General features: G+C 35.0%; 1 pseudogene; it reads right to left on the bottom strand.

Annotated features, from left to right (window-relative positions):
- LOC141680103 (aquaporin TIP1-2-like) overlaps positions 1-27876 on the bottom strand; it is a 139454-nt pseudogene that overhangs the window by 32914 nt on the left and 78664 nt on the right.

A 27876-nucleotide genomic window follows, 5' to 3' on the forward strand; every position in this document is an offset into this window, starting at 1 on the left:
TGAGAATCGTTCTTTGTCAGAGACTTGGGTTCTTCTCAACAAAGTCAAAAGAAGCTCAGAATGGAATGAAGTTCTTCGAGAAAGGCTCAAAGAGTTTGCCAGCAGGGCTAGTCCTCAAGTGGTCAACAATCCTCATCAGGTAAGATTCTTTAAGTCTGACTGTCTTCAAATCTGCCAGCTCGATTCACAATCTCTTAAAGACTACTCAGCTAAGCATCTGGTCTGGATGGAACATCACTTAAGAACTGCTGGATATTCATCCATGTTAAAAACTCAAGCAGCTTATCTGATTCAAGCTTATTGTGAAAAGAATATTAAAAGGTACAATCAACTCAAGAATAAGCTAAAGACAGTTGGAGTTCAACCAGTTAGACCAGACAGCTTCACTTCAGAAAAGGATCATGTCTTTGACAAAGAGTTGCTTCAAGATTTGGAAGAAGGTGAAGTCGGAAGAGAAGACAACTGAATTCAATTAGCTCAAAACTCAATGTAATATGATTAGAGCTTTATGAATCAAGATAGACTAATGTAGTTATATGTTCAGGCTAGAGGAACATCTATCTTGTATTCACTTGTAAATTTCATTTGGAATCTGGAAAATGTTAAATATAATCCAGAACTTTTCTGCTATTTACTTTGCATTACTATTTATATCTTTTTCTTATTTGTTAGTTGAGTTATCCTCTAGATATTTGTTGTTATTGTCTAACAAACAAATAGGGGGAGATTGAAAGGCATATGTCATAGCCTATTTATTTATTCGAGGATTTAACTCAACTCAAATAAGGATGTAACAAGTAAATAGTGGTTCTATCGTCAGAGAGATCTCTCATAGTAACATATGTCAAAGGATTAAGTAACATTGTTCGTCTACAAACTTGATGACTTAATTCACTGGAAGAAGTTCAAGAAATTGATCAAGCCTCAGTGATATAAATCAAGATTGTGGATTTAATCAAGTGACAAAGATCTCGTCAGGGTATCAATTAATTACAAGGATTTAGTCTGAAGAAAATCAAGAGTATCAAGGTCAAGGCATGAAGAAACGTCACGGAAGTTAGTCACTCATGAACCAGACAGTACATCGAGTATCAAAATTGAAGTGGTGGAATTGATACATAATTGACAGTGATTTTCAGAAGAATGGTTGCTGCTCAAGAGTAGTATTAATTCTCTATTTATTAATAAGTCGTATAATTTAATTAAGAAAATAAATTATATCTGCAAAGATTAATTTATTGATTAATTGAATTAATTGATTCATTAATTCTGAATTAATATTATGTATTTTCAAAATTGATTTTGAATTAATATTCTATATTAATTCAGCAAGACTTTCTTTTCTATTAGCAAGACAATCGGTATGACAATCAATAGTCATACCGAAAGTCATGCCAGTTCATTTGATTGTCTTGCCAGTTCATTTAGATTGTCTTGCCGAAAGTCCTATCAGTTCAATTGATAGTCCTACCGAAAGTCTTACCAGTTCAAAGGATTGTCATGCTGAGCTAAATGGATTATCTTGCCAATTAAAATCACATGATTCAATATAAAACACAGTAGCTATTTTTTCAAGAGGAGTAGAGCATTAAATATATCATTCAGTAGAACACAGAATAAAAGAAACCTGCAGAGAAATTATTGCAAATTCACAGATCATTTATTTCTAGTATTTATTGTTAAATCCAGTCCACTAGAAATATTTTTCTTCTTCTTGTGTAACTATCTAGCGGATCGAAATCCCTAGAACTTAATCTCAAATCGCTTTTAGCATTTGATCTTTTTATTGCAAAAATATAAAAAGTTCATGTCAAATTTATTCTAGATTTGTGATAATTGATTTGAGATTAATCCCTTGTAAACGATACCATTGTTGTAACACCTTTCAAGTTTAATAATAATTTTATTTAACTTGAATTTTGTTTCACCTTTTTTATTCCGTATTTTATTCGATTAAACGGTATTGTTTGTATTCAACCCCCCTTCTACAAATATATTGAGACCTAACAAGAACAATGTTGCTTAATCCTTTGACATATGTTACTTTGAGAGATCTCTATGACGATAGAACTACTATTTACTAGTTACATCCTTATTTGAGTTGAGTTAAATCCTCGAATAAACAAATAGGCTATGACATATGCCTTTCAATTTCCCCCTATTTGTTTGTTAGACAATAACAACAAATACCTATAGCATAACTCAACTAACAAATAAGAAAAAGATATAAACAATAATGCAAAGTAAATAGCAGAAAAGTTCTGGATTATATTTAACATTTTCCAGATTCCAAAAGAAATTTACAAGTGAATACAAGATAGATGTTCCTCTAGGCTGAACATATAACTACATTAGTCTATCTTGATTCATAAAGCTCTAATCATATTACATTGAGTTTTGAGCTAATTGAATTCAGTTGTCTTCCCTTCCGAATTCACCTTCTTCCAAATCTTGAAGCAACTCCTTGTCAAAGACACGATCTTTTTCAGAAGTGAAGCTGGCTGGCCTGACTGGTTGAACTCCAACTAACTTTAGCTTATTCTTGAACGCATTGTACCTTTTAATATTCTTTTCACAATAAGCTTGAATCAGATCAGCTGCTTGAGTTTTCAACATGGATGAATATCCAGCAGTTCTTAAGTGATGTTCCATCCAGACAAGATGCCTAGCTGAGTAGTCTTTAAGAGATTGTGAATCGAGCTGGCAGATTTGAAGACAGTCAGACTTAAAGAATCTTACCTGATGAGGATTGTTGACCACTTGAGGACTAGCCCTGCTGGTAAACTCTTTGAGCCTTTTTCGAAGAACTTCATTCAATTCTGAGCTTCTTTTGACTTTGTTGAGAAGAACCCAAATCTCTGATAAAGAATGATTCTCAAACAGATGAAGTGATACCTTGAAAGATCCTTCGCTCTGACAATATACAAATATGCTCATTTCATTTAGAGACCTGTCAAAGGCAGCTGTGATCCTTGAGACTTCAGTCTTTATAGCATTCATGTACACGTCATTGTTTGGATTAGAGATCTCCAGCTTGTCCAGAAGATGTAGAAACTGTCTATCATTGTTTGTGCTTAGCTGAGGCATATCAAGTACTCTCCTAGCTTCATCCCATTTTTCACCAATCTTCAGTCTGGCATCTCTTCTCCTTTCTTTAGCTTTAATGTCATGAAGACGTTGCTTTTGAAGAGTTTCTGTTCTTTGGATGTCTTTCCTCATGTCAATTATCTGGGATACCTTTTTGAGTTCAGCTCCTTTTGTTTTCAACTCTGATTGCTGCTGCTGAAACTCTTTCTCAAACACAGGATCCACTGGAGCTTCCTCTTCCCATTCTCCAAAATCACTTTCCTCTTCAGCTTCAAAGAAACCATCTTTATCTTCCAAGATTGATTTAGTGGGAACATCATAAATATCAAAGTCATCCTGTTCTCCACTATAGTAGACATCATCTGCCTTGCCTGTGCCTTCAACAGAAGAATCTTTTTCTTTTCCCTTTTCACTTCTCCCTTTCTTCTCCCCCTTAGTTGAGGAATCCTCTACAGACTTTCCCTTAGATCCTTCATGACCTCCATCACCTTCAGAGCCTGAGCCTCCACCAGAAGGCCCTTCAAAGAAAGTCCTTTATTCTTCATTAGGGCAGTGAGAATTTTTGATCATGAAGTACAAGTGCTTCATCCCTTCATTGAGATGTTCCATGCCCGTCTCTATCTTCAGAAATCTGGAGGAATCCAGTGAATGATTCATTTCAACCAAGTCTTCAAGAGAAGTCATTCTTGTATGGAGAGAGCAGAAGTTTGAAATGTCTTCAGCTGATAACGTTGGAAATGCCTGGATTGAGTTAAGCTTTGGTACAATAGATGTCTTCAAATCTGATATTTCAGTCCTGATGAGAGCCAGCTGATTATTGACAGAGGTAGATGAAGAAGAACGTTCAACCACTTGTGCTTTGAATGATTTAGCTTCAGCCTAACTTTTTTCAAGTTGTTCCTTGAGATCAGCAATTTGAGCTAACAGATTTTCAGTGTTTGTGTCTGTGTGTGCGCTCACCTGAATATCTCTTCTGTTTGATTCACTCAACTCACGTGATTGTGTATCTCTCAATATAATTATTCGTGAGGAGTCATCCTGATGCTGATCTTCCGTACATGCATTTAAAATCACCCTAGCCTCTTCAAGAGAGGTCAGTGGTGGTGCAATGGGAATTCGCGAGTCCCGATCCTCAGTCAAACCTATCTTTTCATGTGAAATAGATGTCTGAATTGCTTCAGGGATAGATTGACCGAGTTGCCCTCCACTCTCTCCAGATAAATCTGCGAGTGGAGAATCTCGTGAGGGAGCCAGAGGTGTTGGATCTGGGAGGGGAGAAAATGACTCTATGAAAGGTGGCTGAGAGTCAGATTTTCCCTCAGAAGCATGTGACTGCTCTTCTGCCGTAAATATGGCAGGCACTATAACCGACTCAATGTGCACTCCTCGCTCCGTGTCCTGAGTATCATCTATTGGTCTTTATGCTTCCATTGTGAGTAATGGAAGTGTGTTTGACTCAGTACATGATGCCATGACCCTATGGCGAATTTCAATAGATTCATCCTGTTGATAGAATGTCTCTAGTAACTGTTCACTGGCCATATCAAAGTCCATATCCTGTTGGGAGGACAAGGATGGGCTTTCAGATGCCTCAGTAAATGTTCTTCTTTTCTTCGGAGGAGGCAGAGCTGAGGGTTCATTCACATCCACCAACATACTACTTCCTACTAACCTTCTAGGCAACATTTTAGACAGTGGGGGAGAGGTTGAGATAGGTTGTGACTCTGTGTTTGGCTCTATGACCTGGGATTGAAGCTGTGGTTCTACAACTTCATGATCAGTCCTATCAACCACTGGGGGTCTTTCAACTGAAGTAGGAATAGTTTGAGTTTGAGGAATTATTACCTGCAGAGGAAGAGCATCTGATGTTTGAGCCTGGGTGGTTTGAACCACTGGAGGTTGAGTTTGCTGTTCATGACCGGGAAGATTGAAGATAGGTAAAGGAATGTAAGTGGCCATGAAAGCAGATACAAGTACTGGAACTTGCATGAATTTGAAGGTTGTGTCTTGGCGAGTGTAAATCTTTTTGCTTACTGGAGGGGGTTCAGTTACTGAAGAGTTAGCAAAAAGAGCTTTATGCTCAGGTGAGAGAAGATGTTCTGCTATGAGCATGAGAAAACGAGCGTAGTAGCATGAAACTCTATGATTTGTAGAATGATCACGTAAAGCAGTAGTGAGACGTCTCAGAAGAATGGGTAAAAGTAGTTTGCCAAAATTAATCCTTTGATTGAAAACAACCGCAAGACCAATATACTGCAGAGTGGAAGTGATGTTGTGAAAGTTGGATTTAGTGCAGTTGGCAAACACTTTAGAAAGTGTATCGAAGAAAATGTCCCATTCAGAAACCAAATTGGATTTAGACAACTTAGTTAAATTAATCACCCCCTGATAGTGAATAACATGGAAGAAGTTTGAAATATCATTTTCAGAGGGCAAATTACAGAAATTGTCCATAGGAAAATTTAACACTCGATTGACGACTGTTTTATCAACTACATACTGTGTGTTTGCCACGGTGAATGAAAAAGATTTAAAATCATCGGCCACAGTAGAGGTTGTGCAAATCAGTCTGAGCAGATCAACATTTAAAATCACATTTGATTTAATAGCAGAGCTAACAATCGAATGGTCATTTAAAAATCTAATCCACGGCTTAAATTTTTCCACATCACATTTATCTGGATTAAAATAACCAACAAGATTATGCGAAACAATTTGGAAATTGAGAGCCATTTAAAAATTATAATAAGACACACACTTTCAGAATTTTAAGAATAATATTAAGAAAATTCGAATTAATTAAATTAATTTAATAATTTGAATCAAATCAATTATATCCGAAAAATTTAGAAAGTAATGTATCTCATTAATGTTCTTAACTCACAAAAGCAGATATGCAAAATCACAAGACACAAAACCAAATTGAAATACACAAAAAAACTGATTTTGGGGAAAAATCGAATTGAAGTATAAAAACAAAAAAAATGGGCCGCACTTCTGTATGTATATACATGTATGTATATATAACAGGAGTGAAGTTTTGTTTGCTGAGTAAAAACTCGAGCAAGAAGTATCAATGGAGGCGGTGTTGATCTGTTCGAAATGAGAGAGAGAGAGAGTGAAATAAGAGAGAAAAAAAACTGTTGGAAATTGAAAAACAAGAGAACTGAATGATTTTACAAAACAAAAAAACGTTAAGTAGACAACTGGTATGAAAATCGAGGAAAGTCATACCGATTGTCTTCCCGATTTTCATACCAGGCAATTTGAGAAAACAAAAATAGTAATAATATAACTGGTATGACAATCTGATAGTCATACCGATTATCATACCAGTATAAAATAAAAACAAATATAAATTTTATTACTGGCATGACAATCAATAGTCATACCGATTGTCTTTTTAGTTATAAAAAATTAAACTGAATTAAAATTAAACACATATATGTACCAGAATGACTTTCAGCAAGACAATTTCAACTGTCTTGCCGATTGTCATTATAGTATAAATTAAACTTATGCACAAACATAATACTGAAATGACTTTCAGCAAGACAATTGATTGTCTTGCCGATTATCATTGCAGATATAAAAGACATACAAACACAGAGATATATAATAACCAGTTATAGAAAACTGAAACAAAGATTGATATAAAATAATAAAAATAATAATAAAAATAAAATTGCAGAGAATATTTACAAAATTAAAATATTTCAGAGATAATTATATTTTCAGTCCAAAAATAGATTTCTTTTGAATTTTAGCAAATAAAATTCATAGAAAAATATTTTTAGAGAAAATAAGATATTCTGAGACATTAAAATTAACAAGTTGAATAAACAAATAAGATAAGATAATAAAAATTACATAGAAATAAGCAAGAAATTATGGAAAATATGATAAAATAAATTTGCAAATGAATTTTTCATTTATGAAAAATTCATTTGTAAATTCACTCAAGAACAGATTTCAGATATTCACAAGTTTAATCACTAAAGCTATTCAACATACCCAATTTACCAACTAATTTGGTAAATGTGGATTCATCAAGAGGTTTAGTGAAAATATCTGCTATTTTTCTTCTGTTGGAATAAAAAATAGTTCAACAGTACCATTCATGACGTGCTCTCTAATAAAATGATACCTGATGTCAATGTGCTTTGTCCTTGTATGCTGCACAGGGTTGTTGGTGATGGCTATTGCACTTGTATTGTCACATAGAATAGGTATTTTGTTCAATACAGAGCCATAGTCCCGTAGCTGATTCCTAATCCACAAGATCTGAGCACAGCAGCTTCCAGCAGCAATATATTCAGCCTCGGCCGTTGAATTTGAAACTGTTTGCTGTTTCTTGCTGTACCATGAGACTAGTCTGCTACCTAGGAATTGACAACTCCCTGAGGTGCTTTTTCTATCAACAACACTTCCTGCGTAATCTGAATCTGTATATCCAACAAGGTTAAAACTAGATTCTTTAGGGTACCAAATACCTAGATTTGGTGTTCCCTTAAGATATCTCAAGATTCGTTTAACAGCAACGAGATGAATATCTCTAGGATCCGCTTGGAACCTTGCACATAAGCATGTAGCATACATAATATATGGTCTACTTGCAGTAAGATAGAGTAACGAGCCAATCATACCTCTATAGCTTGTGACATCTACCTTAATGGAGTTTTCACATGGTCCAAGCTTGACAGATATAGTTGACGGAGTCCTTGCTGATGCAGAATCCTCTAGATTGTACTTTTTGAAGAGTTCCTTGATATACTTGGATTGACAAATAAAAGTTCCATCTAACCTTTGATTTACTTGTAATCCAAGAAAGAACTTCAGCTCTCCCATCATGCTCATTTCAAATTTGCTGTGCATTAACTTAGCAAATCTCTTACAGAGATTATCATTAGTAGACCCAAATATTATATCATCCACATAGACTTGGACTAATATAGTATCATTCTTATGCTTTTTAGAAAAGAGAGTTTTGTCTATGACACCTCTAATAAAGCTATTTTCAATAAGAAATTCAGAGAGAGTGTCATACCATTTTCTCGGAGACTGTTTGAGTCCATAGATAGCCTTGAAAAGAAAGTAGACAAAATCTAAATGATCTGGATCTTCAAAACCAGGAGGTTGCTCTACATATACCTCTTCATCCAGCTTTCCATTCAGAAAGGCACTCTTGATATCCATTTGATAAACTTTAAAGTTAGAGAATGCTGCAAATGCCAGAAATATCCTGATGGCCTCTAGTCTAGCCACTGGAGCATAAGTTTCATCATAATCAATGCCTTCAGCTTGAGAATACCCTTTAGCTACCAGTCTTGCTTTGTTTCTTGTAACCACACCATCTTCATCTAGTTTATTCCTGAATACCCACCGAGTACCAACAACTTTCTTGTGTGTAGGTCTAGGTACCAGTTTCCAGACTTGTTGATGTTCAAACTGATTGAGTTCATCTTGTATAGCAATCACCCAATCTGGATCAGTCAGTGCTTCCTCAATCTTCTTAGGTTCCATCTCAGAAAGAAATCCTGAGAACAAACACTCATTTTGAGTAGCACGTCTAGTTCTGACACCAACATCTGGATCACCAATAATCAACTCAAAAGGATGAGCTTTATTCCAGACAATCTGTCTTGGAAGATTTGATCTTGATGATTCACCTTGAAATTCATTGGGATGTTGTGTCCTACTAGTTGATCCTTCAGCATCTCCCCCTGAGTTGTTGCCATGTTGACTTGAAGATTCTCCGTCAGTAGCAGTGGTATCTCCATTGTTGCCAAAGTTTCCATCACCATTACCTTGAGTTTCATCATGATTAACAGGTTCTTCACCAGCAACAACCTCAGGTTCTTGATCATTTTCTGATTCTTGATCATGTGTAATAATTGCAGAACACCAGTTATGGAGGATGTGTCAGTGCCTCTGTGACTTGCTTTCTTTGACTTTCCTTTCTGGCAAGCCTCACATAGTCCTTCTGGGGAGAATTCCAGCTGAGGCAGACCTCTGACCAATTCTCTTTTGACAAGAGAATTCATTGTTTTGAAATTGAGATGAGAAAGTCTCTTGTGCCATAGCCACTCATCTGATGATGCCTTTGCATAGAAATAATTGACTCCAGGATTTCTTCCAGAGTTCATGTTAGCTACGAACAGATTTCCTTTCCGGATTCCCATCAAGGAGGGTTTTTCATTTTTCTTGTGCAGAATCTGACACTTCAGCTTGTCGAATAAAACATTGTAGCCGTTGTCACAGAACTGACTAATGCTAAACAGATTGTGTTCAAGTCCTTGCACAACATACACATTTTCAATGATAACATTTCCAGCTAGCAAACAACCATATCCCTCAGTTAAACCTTTGTTGTTATCTCCAAAGGTAACCACTGGGCCAGCTTTCTCAACCACATTTGATAGCAGGGCTCTATCTCCGGTCATATTCTTGACGATCCGCTGTCAAGAATCCACACTACCGGTTGTACCTGTTTAATGCCCTGCAATATAAATGGATTAGACCTTCTTCGGAACCCAAGCTTGGTTGGGTCCGACATACTTGTAAAATTGGCCTTTATCAGGCAAAACAACATTCTTAACTTTAATTTTCTCAACTTTCTCAATGACTGGACATTTGACCTTGTGAACAGCCTTGACAAATTTCTGTTTAGGCTTAGGCACAAATGTCTCCTTTCTAGCTTTAGGAGGACTAGCAGTCTTAGACCTATCATGCTTCCTATTATTCACATGCTAACGAGGAGTAGTCTTATCATTAGAACCATGCTTACCATTAAAATAAGCATACATCAAATTAAAAGCACAAGACATACAATCAGGAACACCACATGCTTTATGAGAGGGATTAACAATAGGCAACTTATGCATGGTAGACATGGCATTTGTGTTATCCAACTCATGTGTGTCTGAGTTAGTCTCAGTTGCTTTCACAACTTTGACTGGAACCTTTGACACACTTGACTTGGAAACAGCTTTCTCATTAGCAAGATCTTCAGCACGGATTTCTTCTTGAATAATAAATGAGGTCTCATCAAATGGTTCAGCAATTGATTCTTTATAGAGGGGTTCATCAACACCCTTAAGCACATGTGGTACTTCCCTACCTTTAGCATAGACATGAGGAGGGGAGTTTATGCCTAATTTTCCAATAACAACATTATAATCATAACCTATTACAGATGTTTGATTAACAGCTTGCTTATTGTAAAACTCTTTGGACTTCGAACAATAATTAAAGTAAGCTTTAACCTTAGCCTCAAGATCGGTGATCTTGTCTTTGAGAATAGTTTCGAGTTGTCTATAACAGTTAACTCTATTCTCTAGAAAAGATACTTGTTCTTTTAATTTATCTTGATTAATGTGCATAAGTCTTAATTCATTGACCTCTTTCTCAAGGCCTTTGATTTGTTGATTTAACATTTCATTATCACGACGAGCACAATCTAAGGAACCTCCTAGATGATAAACTAATTCAGCATCAGTAAATTTTACCTCTTTTCTTGACGATGAGATGTTTGCATCACTAGCCATGAGAGCAAGATTCCCAACTTCTTCATCTTCACTGTCAGTATCATCCCATCTTCTTCCCTTTGCCAGGTAAGCCCTTTCAGATTTACTCTTCTGATTAGAATCATAAGAGTTCTTCCTAACTTGTTTTGGCTTCCTGCATTCTGTGGTAAAGTGTCCCAATTCATTGCAGTTGAAGCATCGAATGGTGCTTCGATCAACCATCCCTGTTTTGTACCCACCACTGCTAGTGTTAGAGGATGAAGATCCACCTTTCTGGAATCTGTTGTAGTTGGACTTGTACTTAAACTTGGGATTCCTCTTGAATCTGACATTGGAGAATCTCTTGACAATCAGGGCCATTGACTCATCTTCCAATTGCTCCAGTTCTTCCAAGGAATAAAAATCATCTCCTGATTGATTTGTAGTAGGAGGATCAAATTCTGCTACTATCACATTTTCTTCAACCTTGGAAGACTGTACCATTCTTTCTGACTGTTGAGATTGTTGTTGATATTGTGGTTGTTGTTGTTGTTTTTCAGCTACTAGAGCAGTAGACGTGCTGACCACTCTTCCTTTCCCGTAGACTTCCTTCTGCTGAATCTGCTCCAACTCATAAGTCTTTAACACACCATAGAGCCTTTCCAAAGAAATCTCACTCAGATCTCTTGCTTCTCTTATGGCAGTGATTCTATGTTCGAGATGGCAGTGTTAAAAGGAACTTTTTGTTGACCTCCCTGATGGAATAGTATTTACCATTAATGTTCAGGTTGTTGATCAATGCATTGTACCTCTCAAACACTTCAGTGATTCCTTCTCCTGGATTGGATTTAAAGTATTCATACTCAGAGGTTAGGATTTCTAACTTGTTCTCCGTAACTTCCTTTGTGCCTTCATTAATCACCTCAATAGTTTCCCAGATGTGTTTGGAATCTTTACAGTTCATCACATGTCTATTCATCAAGGGATCAAGGGAATCTACTAAAATTAATTGAAGGCTAGCATCCAGGGAGGCTTCTTCTTTTTCAGAAGGAGAAAAATCCTCAGGATCTTTCACATAAGTTCTAGCTTTGGTAATCACCACATCATTTTCTATTACCTCTGGTTCAATAACCATCGGAATTTTTGGACCCTTCTTTAACACTTCCAGATATTTGGAATTTGCAACTTGTAAAAACAATAGCATCTTCTTCTTCCACATAACATAATTTTCTTTATTGAATAGTGGAATTTTAACGGTTCCAACTTTTTGTGTAGTCATTATAAATTTTTGAGTAAATAAAAATTCAAGGAGTGAAAGAATCACAAAAGTCTAGGATCTTGATTTGTTCGTTAATCAGAAGGCTCTGATACCAATTGTTAGGTCTCAATATGTTTGTAGAAGGGGGTTGAATACAAACAATACCGTTTAATCGAATAAAATGCGGAATAAAAAAGTGAAACAAAATTCAAGTTAAATAAAACTAGTATTAAACTTGAAAGGTGTTACAACAACAGTATCGTTTACAAGGGATTAATCTCAAATAAATTATTTCAAATCTAGAATAAATTCGACATGAACTTTTTCTATTTTTGTAATAAAAAGGATCAAATGCTAAATGCAATTTGAGATTAAGTTCTAGGGATTTTGATCCGCTAGATAGTTACACAAGAACAAGAAAAGGATTTCTAGTGGATTAGATTTAACAATGAATACTAGAAATAAATGATCTGTGAAATTGCAATAAGTTCTCTGCAGTTTTCTTTTGTTCTGTGTTCTTCTGTGTTTTACATTCAATACTCTTTGCCTTGTTGAAAAACAGCTGCTGTTGTTAAGTAAACAAAACAATCCACTTGATCCAGAAAGACTTTCGGCAAGACAATTCATTTGAACTAGAAAGACTTTCGGCAAGACAATCCATTTGAACTGGCAAGACAATCAAATGAACTGGCATGACTTTCGGTATGACTATTGATTGTCATGCCGATTGTCTTGCTAATACAAAAGATAGTCTTGCTGAATTAATATAGAATATTAATTCAAAATCAATTCTGAAAATACATAATATTAATTCAGAATTAATTAATCAATTAATTCAATTAATCAATAAATTAATCTTTGCAGATATAATTTATTCTCTTAATTAAATTATACTACTTAATTAATTAATAGAGAATTAATACTACTCTTGAACAACAACCATTCTTCTGAAAATCTTCTGATAATTATGAATCAATTCCACACTTCAATGTTGACACTCGATGTACTGTCTGGTTCATGAGTGACTAACTTCCGTGACGTTTCTTCATGCCTTGACTTTGATACTCTTGATTTTCTTCAGACTAAATCCTTGTAATTAATTGATACCCTGACGAGATCTCTGTCACTTGATTAAATTCACAATCTTGATTTATGTCACTGAGGCTTGATCAATTTCTTGAGCTTCTTCCAGTGAATTAAGTCATCAAGTCTATAGAAGAACATTGTTGCTTAATCCTTTGACATATGTTACTTTGAGAGATCTCTATGATGATAGAACCACTATTTACTAGTTACATCCTTATTTGAGTTGAGTTAAATCCTCGAATAAACAAATAGGCTATGACATATGCCTTTCAACATATACACATATACACACATGAATACATACTCATATATTCTTATTTGTCATCAATTTATCATCATCCTCCAACACAATCAAATGGTCAGATATTATATTAAATTAAAATTAAAATAAACTATATATACATATATGTATGATTTATATTTCACTAATAATAATTATGTAACATATATCATATACTCCCACCGTTACATCAGTTGTTAACATCGTTTGGGGAGGTTTGGTGAAAAAATTAATTCATATGACAATTATATCCCTACATTTATATCTATATAATATTTAATTCAGCTCGTCATTCATTTATTAAAAATTATCAGTTGTTGTATAATTAATATGTGCATACATACATATATATAATAAATATATACATATATATAAATTAATAAAAGGACACACACACACACATACACGTACATTCTTATTTGTCATCAATCTACCTCGTACTCCAACATAAAGAAATGATGAAATATTATATTAAATTTAATGAAATCTAAAATAAAGTAAACTATTTATACATATATGTATGATTTATACTTCACTATTAATTATTTTATGACATATATCACATACTCACACCATCCCATAGGTTGTTAACATCATTGTTAAACACAGAGATTAATAAAAATGAATTATGTTAAAGAAATATTAAGAAAACGAAGGTAAATTTTGGAGCCATTATAAACATAATATGCTATTTTAGGAATGTTAAAAATCTGCTGGAACATCCCACAATAGAAAGTTATTAGGACAGAGAGTATCATATGTCATTCAATGAGTAAATTTATAGTACTGACGCCAATTGTCTATATAGTAAGACCCATCAATCACATTTCTAACACATAAACATATTAAATAATTAAAAAACAATTTAATAATTATTTTATATTTAGAGTGATTGATATACATTAGGCACACATAATCACTTGTATTTATTTTACTTTCGAAATATTAACATATTACAAATACCATTTAATTATTATATTGCAAAAAAAATGTATACTAACGTATTTTATTACTTCCGGCGAATGCACCATTGCAAACATAGCTCAATCACTTGTGCTTATATGCATAAACAAATAATTTATCTATTATGTAACAATATAAATATATCGTCAATAATTACACCGAAAACAATTTTAATTAGCACAATCTAGAGTATGTATGTGCATTGCACGGGCTATAGAGTTAGTTTGGATCCAATGCAGTAACGTACAGTATAGACACCAATCTGAAAGTCATCATTATTTTAAAACTTACTACATTTCATTCACTCACACCTGAAGAGAGCCTAAATGTTGTTGTGTCCTGAATTACAAATAAATTAGCAGTTTTTTATTAATGCATAAATTTATATTTTACGGGTTTGAGATTTTGATGTTTTTCCGTTTAATCCTCTATGTTATAAGGTAAAACTCAATACATTATGTTGTTAGGCAATCCTGTGCAGTTAGCAGGATCATTATCAAAAATATTATTTAGCAAAAAGAAAACATCTATTTTCTTGGTATGAAGTAAATATGAAGTGTTGTTTATGTAGTGGAAGATATTGTACATGTCCTCCTATTGAGATTCTAAGAAGCAAGCTATCAAGCAACAACAGAGTCGAGGCATTGGGAAATCAAGTAGACAATACTAATGAAAAATGTTATATGACCCCCAATGAAGGCACCAAATGTAACAACAGGGTTAACATGACCTCCAGAAATATTAGCACCAACAAATATAATCATAATAGAGCTGTTAGGAATATGTTGTGTACTTGATGATAAGCTAAACAAAACACCTTAGTAGATTTAACTTAGTAAATTTTGTAGCACCCGACGGATGATCAATTATAGTCCCGACGGATGATTCAATATAGTCCCGACGGATGACTAATTGATATCCATCGGGTGAGTAGCTTATGTAACAATAACTCATGTAGCACAATTATGCAAACAACTTTGTATAGTTTCTGTAGTAGCTTATGAGTCATGGAGACTACTAGTAGATGTGCAGAATAGGTTGATTAAATGTAAATATAAAATGTCTTGTAATTCTGCACAAATGAAATGGAGTCAAGTGATAAATGGCTACCCGACGGATGATTAACAAAGCTACCCGACGGATGATCAACAAGGCAACCCGATGGATAACAAGCATGTACCTGACGGATGATCAATTCAAACATCTGTTGACAGTGACAACACAGTCACATGCGTTGGGTGTTTGTAAAAGGAATGTGGCAGCCTGTTTAGTAGGAAAATGAGAACAAAGAAGCATTACCATTTTCATGCAAGCTATGAAGGTTTTCAAAGATGCTGGAATAGAGTAATGAAGTAGCATATAGTTAGACTTGATAGTTTTGTTTTATTATCTTGTCTTTTTGCTATGTAAACTTGGTGATATATAAACCAAGTGCAGCAAGTAGAACAACAACTAACAAAGACTAAGAAAATACATTCTTAGAGAAACATTTGTAAGCTGTATCCTTTAGCATTTCTCTGCAAGTTTTAGTTGTTCAGACTTGTAAGCAGCTGTGAGCTTATTTGTGCCACACAGAGTTCTCTCGATATATATATATATATGGTGGATACATTCAAATCCACCAGAAAGTTTTAAAGACTTGTGTTTTTATTACTTATGTCTTGATTTATATATTTCTTTCATTCCACACTTTGCAAATCAAATACATGTATATTATTGAGTTAGAACCATTTTTCGTAAATCTTAAAAAGAAGCCAGAATTACATTCAACCCCCCTTCTGTAATTCTTGTTGTATTGTTAGGGAATAATAAGAGCAAAGGCATGTGCTAGTGCTGCAACAGTAATTAAGTCCGCCTGAAGTCGTCGAACCATTGTTTGTAAGTTTGCCTGCACAACCCGAACATTTATAAGCTCATGGAGATTTTTTATAAATTCTGACTTGAGAAAAAAAATCATTGACATGTGCTAAGTTTTGAAAGTTGAGTGTTCAAGCATATTTAGCGTCATTTGACAATTTTTTGTTAAGAGTTGTTGACAATCCTAAGATGCTATAGTTATTTTTAATATAAAGTGAAGAACATTCACCAAAAGCCATGCCAGAATCTTGGCCAGCAAAAACAAAAATGAGCATTGTTATGCAATAACAACTTCTGGAATATTCTGCTGAATAGCCTTTGTAGTGTTTTCTATTGCGTTTCTAGGCACTTTTTAGGTAGTTCTAAAGAAAATCGACAAATTATTTATCAAAAGAGTAAAATGACAAATTCTACCAAAATATTTCTTTCATTGCCGAGTGACATTGAGTGTAGTTTAGTAGCATTTGTCATATAGTAGTAACAGAGTAACTGACCATAATATTTATCTTGCTTGCCTCTCGTAGCTGTTTCATAAATCAATTGCCGCTTAGTGGTCCCTGGGCTAATTTACATAATTTTGTATGACCGACCATAGTGTATTTTACTATTTTACATTTTTGATTAGAACCTCTTTGTTAACTTGCAATAACTTTATTTTAATATTTGCTTAGTAAATAAATTATGTTGTATGTCACTTTTAAAAGTCTCTATTAGGTCCCGAAGTATCGTAGAAGGGGGGGTTGAATACGATACTCACTAAATTAAATAATTCTTTCGAATTTTTTACGGATATAAAATTTAGTGCTCGGTTAGTGGTTCCGTGTTCTTGAGGTGAATAGTGTTTGGTAATATAAAATGAGGAACACGAGATATTCGGGAAAATATATATTCATATATAAATCCGCGAGGGGCGTTGCTACACTCCGGTAAATAAATTGACCGGCTACAATCTAAGAACGATAAAGTTCTTAGCTACTACAAAGACTTACAAATCAAATCCTATACAATGATCTAGCTTTTGTTTGTCTAAGGATTTAATTACCGGGTAACGATTATAATGCCCTTATGAATATAAAAGAGTTAAACCGGGCATTATAACGTTACTCTGGTAAGAAGTTAAACGGATATTCAAGGTGCTTGGGCTTCTCTGTATTTTTTTGCTTCTAGTTTTATCACTTCTCGTCTGAGAAGAAGATAAAACAAAATAACTTCAATTGCTTGAATCTGATATGCTGCTGAGTGTAGACTTTTTATATCAATTCAAATGTGTGGCTGAAATTGAACTACACAAATTATTGATATTGTACATTAAAGTAGTGGCTGTTGAGTTACTTACGACAGGGCTTCTATCACTTACTTGCGCACACAGAGGGATGAATTATACTTAGTTTATTTTCACAAGCTTTACTTGCGACCTTGTCTTCACCTAATAGTTTTTGTACTTATATTTTATTCAGGCCTTATATTACTTGTGACCAGGAGGGAGTATTATTCTTTTACTTAGAAACAATTTGCAAGCCACACTTACTTGCGACTCCCTATACACTAGTACAATAGATGTACTTAAAATAAACACTCCCTGGTTTTACTTGCGCAAGTCACCAGGTTTCCTTTCCTTTTCCTTTATTTTCTTTTGTTTTTGTTTTCTCTTTTTGTTTTCTCTTTTTGTTTTCTTTTTCTTTTTTATTTTTCTTTTCTTTTTCTTTTTCTTTTTCTTTGTTTTTCTTTTCTTTTAAATTTAAATTGTAACTAAATTAATTTATAAAATAAACTTAAATATAACTTATATAAATAAACTAATTTAGATTTATAAAATAAACTCATTTAAAGTTTATAAAATAAATCATTTTCAGTTTATTATATAAATTATATTAAAGTCCATTAAATAAATTTATTTAATTTAACAATTAAACTTTGAGCTTCGCCAATCGCTCGAGCAGTTTAGCTATATACCCCGCGCACCTCTTCTCGTATTTTAACAGATAAACATTCAATCCAAGTACGTTCCTCAACTTAACAATTCTTCTAAAAATAATACCCAGATTCCTTTCACGAGCTGTTGACGCCTAGTGCAACTGATCTGGTTCACAGACGACTAACCCCGATTCAGGTCTTCATATTATAGCCTTAATTACATTGTTAAGCTTGCAACAACTTTATCTCTTCCAACACTGACTGTCAACAAACAACTATACTTTCATTGGAATCCTTTCTGGTACTTTAAACAACGTCTTCATTGCTACTACAATCTTGAATACTTCATTCAGTGTTCTTAACTGACGCTTGAACATATAAATGAAATCCTGTCAGTGAGTATAAATTCAAGGCTGCAGTTGTCTTCTTTAACCTCTGTCTAGACCTATCTTCAATTCTTCAGATTCCTATGCTTCGAACACTGTCTATCTTCAATCAATGCTAATATACTGAAATCTTCTGGGAGCCCTTATACACTGAATCTCCATCATTTCTGAAACTCTGAAAGTCTTTAACCTTTATTCTTCACTGAGGCATGAACATATTAATGAGCTTCTTTCAGTGACCTGTAAACTGACTTCAAGCTTTCTTCTAATCTTTTGATTGTTTGTATTTGCCTTGTCTTCATTTCTTCTGATTTCTTGTGTAATCGTAGTATTATTAACTTGTCTTGTTCTAGTGTTGTTCTCGTGCTGAGTTATCACGTAACTGTTCATACAGCTACGCAGTCTCACCAACAATACCCCTATTTGATTGTGAAACCTAACAACCAAATTAAATAGAGAGTATAACTCAACTAACAACTAGAAAAAGTAAAGTACCAGGACTTGTAAATAATGCTACTGGTTTTCTGGATCAAATTCTGCATTTCCAGATTTCTTGAGTAAATGAAATGAGAGATGCTCGTTCCTCTAGCACTGAAATGATCTTCAAGTAGTTTCATCTTTATTTCCTTGATTCTTCAAATCTCTGCCAGATAATACTTCTCAGTCTTGAAGTAATCATCAACAGCTTCCTTTGTACAACCACATTTCCTGTTGAGAAGCACATATCTCTCTTGCTTCTCCCCCTATGAGAATCGACTTCTTAAAGGAGATCACCTTTGTTTACCACATCTCCCGTACAATAGGATCCGTAGATAAACATCAATAGTACTCCCCTTTTAAAAACAGCTTCGCCTTATGAAGAATAGTGATGAACCAAATCACTTCTTCTGATAACTAGGAAATCACCTACGTGTTTACCACTTCTCCCGTATAATAGGATCCGTAGTTACAAAAAACAATGGTGTTGTGGTTATATGCTTTAACTTTTTCCTCCTGCCTGCTATTTCTCCCCTTGGTTGAGGAATCCTCCAAACTATTACTTAAGCTTTTATCTCTCCCTTAGAGAAGGAATGTATGCTGTTATCTGAAGGAGTTCTCATATTTTCCTTGGTTGGAAAAGAAATAACAAGTCATAGTTTGATCAACCATGTCCCTTTAAATGCTCCAGAAATGGCTTCACTGTTGATCATCAAGTTCACCAATCTTCCCAACTCCTTATACCTCCCAACTGTGAGATCGCCAGTTGTTACCAATTATTAGCTCCCAACTTGTTAGGTCCTGAAGTATTCTAATCCAGTCTGTAAATGTTAGGTCCCTAAGAGTTAGATCCAATCATAAACAGATTTGAGACCCAAAGTATCAAGAATTAGTGTTTAGGGATAGGGAATGAGATATGATTTTTCTCTTTCTTCCTCACTGTGAGTGTGTAATTTTGTTTCGTGTACCTCACATGTGTTTCACTCTACTCTCCACTCGTGTTTACACTCATTCTCACAAGTGTATCACTCCTCTCATAGCTCCAAAATCCAGCTGTACCTGCAAGGAAAATCACCTTAGCCATCCTTAAGGAGGTCATAGGTGGTGCAATGGGAGTTCGCAAATCCCCATCCTCGTTAGACTCGTCAGATGAATCTGAGTCATAATCTACAAGTTGCTAGTTTCCCATTTAGGGTTCTAGATTTGAACTCTGAGAAGGTAAACAATGATCCAAAAAAATAGCATAAAGATCAAAGTTCTCTTCTAATGTTTGTGAAGACATTTCCTTGTGACTCATCAGGTAAATCTGAATCATTGTCAACAAGTTGTCGATCTGCACCTATGTCAGATCCACTATCCACAGATGCATCCAGGGGATTTAAGCCTGGGGAGGTAGACACTGACCACTGACATATGGCTATTAGATCGGTATCCTTTCCTAACACCTGTAAAGGTAATTGGTCCATTAAAGAACCTTGAACAATCGAATCTAACCTTAAAATGGTTGAAACTCTTGTTTCCGTCAACTCTTCCTTTCTGTGTGTAACCTATCCTTGTGCATTAAGAATTGTTTATGTTTGAGGTGGTGACACTATATCGGATACCCTGGCCGACAGCCGAATTTCAATAGACACACCCTGTTGAGAGGATGAATCTAGTAACTGTTTCTGTGCCTTTTCAGCCATTACATCTTTTTGAGAAGATGTATGGGGGCTAGCAGTTGTCTCGTGTAATACCCCCAAATCCGGGGTCGGGGATTCGGGTTGTCAAGGTGTCCATTTTCCTTAATAATACTCAATCTTAATAAATAACCAACTAATGCGTACTGTGACCCCACAATATACACACACACACACCACAAGTTGTGGTCTCAAAGATGAATACCAAAAATAACACAAGTCATTTTATTCCACAATTATAAGTCATTACACCTCAAAAGGGTTTCTGAATAAATTTAAATATTATTTGCCATTATTACAGTTCATAAATATACATAAGTCTGGTACATCAAAAGTTGAAAGCCTAGCCTATTGGTAGTTCCTACCTCAGCTACAACGGCATCAACACCTACATGAAACTGTGGAACGTTTCCTATCCGCTCGTGAATTGGGAGTTTGGTCATGTTCATCTTGTCTAGCTGTTGTTGTGTGATGAAAGAATAAAGCAAGGGTGAGCAACAAGCCCACCAAAATAACATGTATAATAATTAACAATATATGAGCATTCTGATAGTACTCATGAAAATTTTGGTCAAGAAGAAATGAACCAAGTTTGATATCTTATCGTGACCAAGTCGCAAAATATTCAGTATATATGTATATATACTTTTCAAAATCTTTGAAATCCTCTTCCATGCATAATATACATAGAGTTCCAGTTTATGACTGTATAAAAATATCGTTGCAAGGTGATCTCATATATCTAACCTTGTCTCAACGTTTTTCTAAAAATCTTTGTCATGCATAAGATAATCATTAAATAGATATAAGTTGAGAAGATGAAGTTCCAAAATACTCCAATATACTTTTATCTTTTCCGAATACTACTTGAACTACCACCGTTCAAGGTATAATCAATTTTAAAAGTTCATCACATAGATGAGACTACAAGATAAGTCTTAAATAGATTCAATCTTTAAAATATCATTCAAAAGAAATGAAGTTACGAGATACTTCATTAAGTCCTGATATATATATATACATCTATATATATCACTCATACTTTCCTTGAAAACCTCTGTTATGAACAGTATAAACAGAGTTGTAATACCCAATGAATTTGGAAAGAAGAAAACTTTGGCAGAAACCCGATATCTTGCTGATCAGGCAAATATACCCATTAAGTAACCTTTTTCTACTAGTAGATGGATGAATTTTGCATTAGGACCTCGCGCTAGACCGTTACCCGACCACTTATGCGTTGATTGATGGTCACCCAACCTCTTACACCTTGATAGACCGTACCCCGGCCTGTCCCTTATGCCGACTCAATTAGATGGACTTACTTCCCGAACGTTGGGAAAGTAATCAAATTGTTTTCTCAATACAGCAACCTCGTTGCGAATATAAAATATACCACATAGCCGGATCCCTTAGATTTTTAAGCGAGTATTCAAGTCCCCTTCGAAAGGAAGATCTTAAATTTGAAAACGAGTTTTGGGATCCGCTCTAGCCTTTAAAATCATTTTGAAGACTCGAAAATATTTTTGAAAGCGTTTGGAATAAGGATGATTTGATAGAATAAATCAATTCCAAGATAATCAAAGAATATCTGAATATTATGCTATAAATAACATTCAAATAATGAATAGCTTTTATCAAAGCAAATGAAGTAAAAGTTTTGAAAATAACTTTATGAAAATATTTAAGGTAAGAATGATTGAAGATATCAATCATTTCTCGAATACTTGGCGAATAACGAAACATTATTCTTTAAGAAAATAATGAATATTATTTAATAAAATAAACGGAGTCGTGAGTCCTCGAATGAATATTCAAACTAATATTCACTTATAATTTAAAACTATCGAATAAACATTATTCAATTAATAGTTTTGAAAACTATATATATATAATATACTCGGGAACATCGCCTCCCGATTTAGAAAAATGTTAATATTTGGGTCCCCTATACTAAGGGTATACTCAAATAATGCCTATCTCTAGCATAGGTATTATTCAGTTTATAAACAATTGAATCGATAACAAGATATCAAGATTACGAAACAGGCGTGCATATATATCGTATCAATATGCTCTAATATATTGCAAGATTTGCTAATAACAATCATGTACTTATCACAAGATAATGCATATACATATATATATCACAACAACAGTTATACGGGTAGAAAACTTGCCTGAGTGTTCCGGGGTAGACTTAAGCTTAGAGTGGGTCTGGTAACCTATGAACAACAATGTTAGGTCACACACACTGTAGAAGGGGGTTGAATATAATGTATATCACAATCAAATCGAATTTTAATAACACAAGTAACAAAAAATAGATTTATTCAAAGCAATAAACTCTGTTACAATATGGAACTGTCCTCTCTCAGTGATGAACAAATATCACGAGAGCTGCTAGGGTTACAATGAATAATATTCTCGATAATGATAACACATATAGTGTAAACCCTATGTCTGCGTTTATATACTACACAGTTACAAGATAATCGCTAATTGATATGGAATATAATTCTACTTCCTAAAATATATCAATCAGATATCTTTTCTTCCAAGTATTTCATTCTTCATAGAATTCCTTCTTCATGCATATCTCTTCTTACGTTTGTCTTGATCTTATTTTCCTTTCAATCAGCCGCCTTCCTTATTTGAACGTTTCCTTTAAGTCCTGATATTATCTTCTGATAAATATCTCCTGAACCTTAAGTACTGATGCCTTAGGTTCTGACTTCAGTATAAGTGCTGATTTCAGTTAAGTACTGATTTGTCATGTTTAAGTAAGATCTGAAAACTAAACATAAATCATATTAGTCCTGACATTATCAAATATGTCTAACAATCTCCCCCAACTTGTAAATTAGCATAATATACAAGTTTAACAGATATTTGATGATGTCAAAAACATTAAGTACAAATGCATGAAAAATTAACTAGATAACTACAACTTATAGTCCTTAAAGCTTTACCAACTTTAACTACTGATAACAACTTCAGTCTGTATTCATATCAGAATTTGAGCAGTTGTAGATCTTGACTTGGCTTCACTTTCTGATCTCTCTGATGTCAGGAGTTGTTCTGAGATAGTTCTTTAACAAACATCTCTCAGCATATCTGAGTTCATCAATCATCCTCCTTTTAGCATCTTTAAGCTCTGCAGAATCTTCACCAGTTTGGAAGATAGCAGCTCTGAGATCATTAATTCTAGCTTTCCTTATATCCTGATCCAGTCTGATCAAATATGCCTTGTCAGACTCAAGATTGAATTCTACAGCCTTATAACCCAGAAAGGTAGTTATAATCTTAGCAGAGTTAGGCTTCATCTCAACAATATCACCCTTGTGATCTCTGTACTTTGGAAGATATGTGCTGTCAGACTTTACAGAATAAAGCCTTTTCTATCTTTGAATTTGATTCTTCAAATAGTTTGCAGCACTTTATGTTATTCTGTCATTCACTTGAAGTAAAAATAATACATGTTCCAGTTCTTCAAAATACTTCAGTGGAATAGCATTTTCCCTTATGTGGTAAACCCTACCATCTGTCATAAAGTATAACAAGATGTGTTCTTTCAAGTAGGTATGGTAAACCATTTGTACAGATTCTAGTTGATTCAATCTTTCAGGAGTTGCTCCAATACCTGGTTCACTTAAGGAAGTTGGATCATTGGTTGTGTTCTGTACTCTTCTTTCATCAGCACTACCCAATCCAGATTTATCTCTTGCTTCCTTTCCAGTAACCATTCTTGCTTCAAAACCACTTGATGCAGTCTTCAAAGGTTGAGTCTGTTTGGCTTTGGTGAAACCTGGTAAGAGTATCTTTGAAGGTTTAACATGAGCAATGTCAGAGGTTTCTTTTGATTTATCTTCTGATATCAAGTCAACTTGAGCTATGTCAGAGGTTACTTGCTTCTTTGTAATATCAGAACTAACTATATCTTGACTCTGAACAACTTGAGCCATGTCTGAGGTTGTCTTAGAAATCTTTCTTGAAGTCAGAGTAAGATCGGTATCTTCAACAGTAATTTCTTCATCCACAGGAGGCACATAAACCTTTATAGGTTCACCAACTTTTTCTTTGCCCTTAGACCTCAGATCTATATTTATTTGTGATTTGGCCTTGGTTGCCTCAATATTTGTCCTTTCTTTTATCTCAATGCCTTTGACCTTTGGAAGTTTGTTTTTACCAACAGAAGCTTCAGATTTAGAGTTAACTTTTTCTGATTTAAGTCTAGATTCTTCTTCCAATAGACTCTCAAAGTCCATTCCTGGATTTTCCTTTAGAAATAACTGTTTTGAAATTTCTTCATCAAGATCCAAAAGTTCATCAGAACTTATTCTCTTACTAGAACCAGAAGTAATTCTTTTTCCAGTATCAGAACTTGTTCTATGACTTGTAGCTTTAGCTCTTCTTGATGAAAGACTTCTACCTTGACTATGACCTCCACCCATTCCAGAGTTTCCCTGGTCATCTTTTTCATCATCCTTCCCCTTCAGTGTCTTAACAGTTTTGCATTTGGACTTAATTACCTTCTCCCCCTTTTTGGCATCAGCAGGTAAGAGAAGAGAGACAAGCAATTCCACTGAGGATTGGATTTCATCGAGTTGAGATTGCTGAGAAGCTTGATTTTTCAATATTTCATCAATCTGAGACTGTTGCTTCTCTTGGGTCTTCTCAATGTAAGCAACTCTGTCAAAGGTAGGTTGAAAGAAAGTTTTCTTGTCAATTTTCTTAGTCACTTCTTGCTTGAGCAATTCTTCCTGAATTTTATGTACCTCTGCATGAGTTGTTGAATGTAGACCTTGAAGATGTCTAGTACTCAATGCAGTGACTCGAAGCTGTGTCTTGAAATCATCATTAATTAACATCTCATCAGCTTTTGCCAAGTGCTCTGCAAGAATCTTTTCAGATGGAACAAATGTAACTGTGTTCCACTCCTTAGTCCACTCCTGTCCTCTAGGAGTTTCACTCCAAGGTACTGGTGCTTCCCTTATAACACACTTCTTGACTATCTCACTTTTGTGAACAGTTTGTTGAGGTGCATGTCCTGATGGACCAGCTGCAGTAGCATCTTCATTTATAGAAGTATCACCAGTAGTATCATCATTTGCAGCATCAGAACTGACAGAGTCAGCATCTTCTGTTAAAAGAACAGTATGACAAGCAATTGAGGCTTCAACATCATCCTCTAAGTGCTGATCTGCTTCCAAGTTCTGATCAACAGCCATATTCTGATGCTCACCTATATTCGGATCATCAACATCTAGATGCAGAGAAGGTGTTGTAGATAAATCTGGAGTTTCATTAGCATTAGTAAGAGGTGTTGTTGATGGATTAATTGATGTTGGAGCTTCTAGGTAGAGAACCTCAGGCACAACTAGGTTGTGAATATCAATTTCAGCACTTGTGCCTGGGTCTGCAGTAGATACTGGTTCATGTACAGGAGACAAAGATGGTGTAGATGCTTTATCTGTAGCAGTAGCTTCATGAGTTGGTGACAATGAAGATGGAGATGCAGTAGCTTCAGCAAATTCTGGCTCTTTTGAGATCAGAGATTCCTGATCTCCTTCCTTAGCTGCTGCTTCCTCATCATCTAAAGCTGGCCTGCGAGGTCTCTGTTTCTTTCTTTTCTTTGAAGATGGAGATTCCTTGGGAGTTTCAACATAAGACATTCGTCTAAGCCTTTTGAGAAGCTTAGATCCCCCAATTCCAGTATCCTTCTGAGAAGAGACCTTCTCAGCTTCTGTAATAACAGGTTCTGATGCAGGAACCTGTTCCTCACTATCTGACTCATCTCTCAAAACAATCCTCTTTCTCTTCTGTGATATCTGAGGGACAGTCTTTGTCCTCTTAGGCTTGGAAGATGAAGGCTTCACAGTATGTGCTGATGATGAAGGTTGAGCTGTCTGTGAAGATTTGAGATGTGTTCTGATAGAGGGTTGAGTAGGTTGTGGTGTTTGGGATGTGGTGGTAGGTTGAACATCAGGATAAACAGATCTGTAGGTTAGTGGATCAGCATTTACCAAGATCTGTATTACAGACTGAGGTATCTGTAAGGGTCTAACCACCTTTTTCTTAAGGTCAGCATTTACCAAGTCATTAAAAGCCCGTTTTGCAAGTTTAAAGGGTGGAAATAAAGAACTGGCTAGTTGAGGTTCATCGGCACAGCAAAAAATATATATAAGCTGCCAGAATCTAGCAAAGTATACGACATTCCTATCCTTTGTCATCCTATCCCCTATAAAGCCTAGCACAACACTTGCAAAATCAAAATGAGTTTGGTGAATAATAGCATACCCGATGTGCTAACTCATGATTGGAATGGCATCAAAGTTGGAACACTTATTGCCGAATGCTTTAGTGATGCAGTCGAAGAAAAAGCTCCATTCCTTTCTGATATGTGCTCTTTTCAACTGTCCAAGCTTGTCCAAACTCTTCTCATACCCCAAATTAGCCATGAGCTGCTGGAGAACGGGTTCCTCCGGTGTTGAGAAAATGCAGCCTTCTGGTAAGTGTAGAGCTTTACGAACTGCTCCAGGAGTTACCACATGCTCAACATCATTTACTTTGAAAATAATGCTTGGAGTACCAGTATCAACACCATTATCAAAATGCCCAGTCCGCCAAAACGTCAGAACTTGTTGGTTGGAAATGAGTTGAGGCTGGGTTAATGCATACCCAATCTCACTGTGTGCTAGAAGATCTTGCACAAAGTGCAAATCAGATGGAGTTTCATCATGGTTTAAGATTGCAGCATAGTTGTTGGGAACAAACTTGGCTCCATCTATAATCAAATCCTTAGGTGCCATGAGAAAAATTGCGAAATAAGTTTGCCTGTAAGGTGTTTGAAATGTCTGTATGAAAAAAAACGTCAGGAGATGAGAGAGAATAGAAGTAAAGAAAAGAGAGTTAACGTGTAAAAGTAAATAAAAGATTTTACAATCTTGTCTCTCCTTTACTTATACACGGTAGAAAAAGTAACCGTTGGACACCTGTCAGACATGCAACAGTAAAGAATAATAAATGGGCACGGGAAAACAGTAATCATTACTTATCACATGCAGTTTTTCAAGGAAAAACCGTTCCACTTACCAAGTAATCCCATTAATTTAGGTAGTTCAGTTTTAATTTAAAATTTAAACTGTTCCTACTTAAAAAAATATTTGTACTGCGAGACCAATATTCTATATAAATACACTAAGTGAGAGAATGACCAAATAAAGTAAATCAAGTAAACAGATACTACCATGTCAGAATCAGAACTTGATTTGTATTAGTAATAAAATGGTCATCAGAATATGGATAAATCAGGATTTAAAAATGTATCAGAATTTCAAACAACTCAGAGAAAAAATCTTGTAAAAATAGAAAATTCCATTAA

This window comes from Apium graveolens, chromosome 8 (assembly GCF_009905375.1).
Source record: "Apium graveolens cultivar Ventura chromosome 8, ASM990537v1, whole genome shotgun sequence".
Classification (NCBI taxonomy): domain Eukaryota; kingdom Viridiplantae; phylum Streptophyta; class Magnoliopsida; order Apiales; family Apiaceae; genus Apium; species Apium graveolens.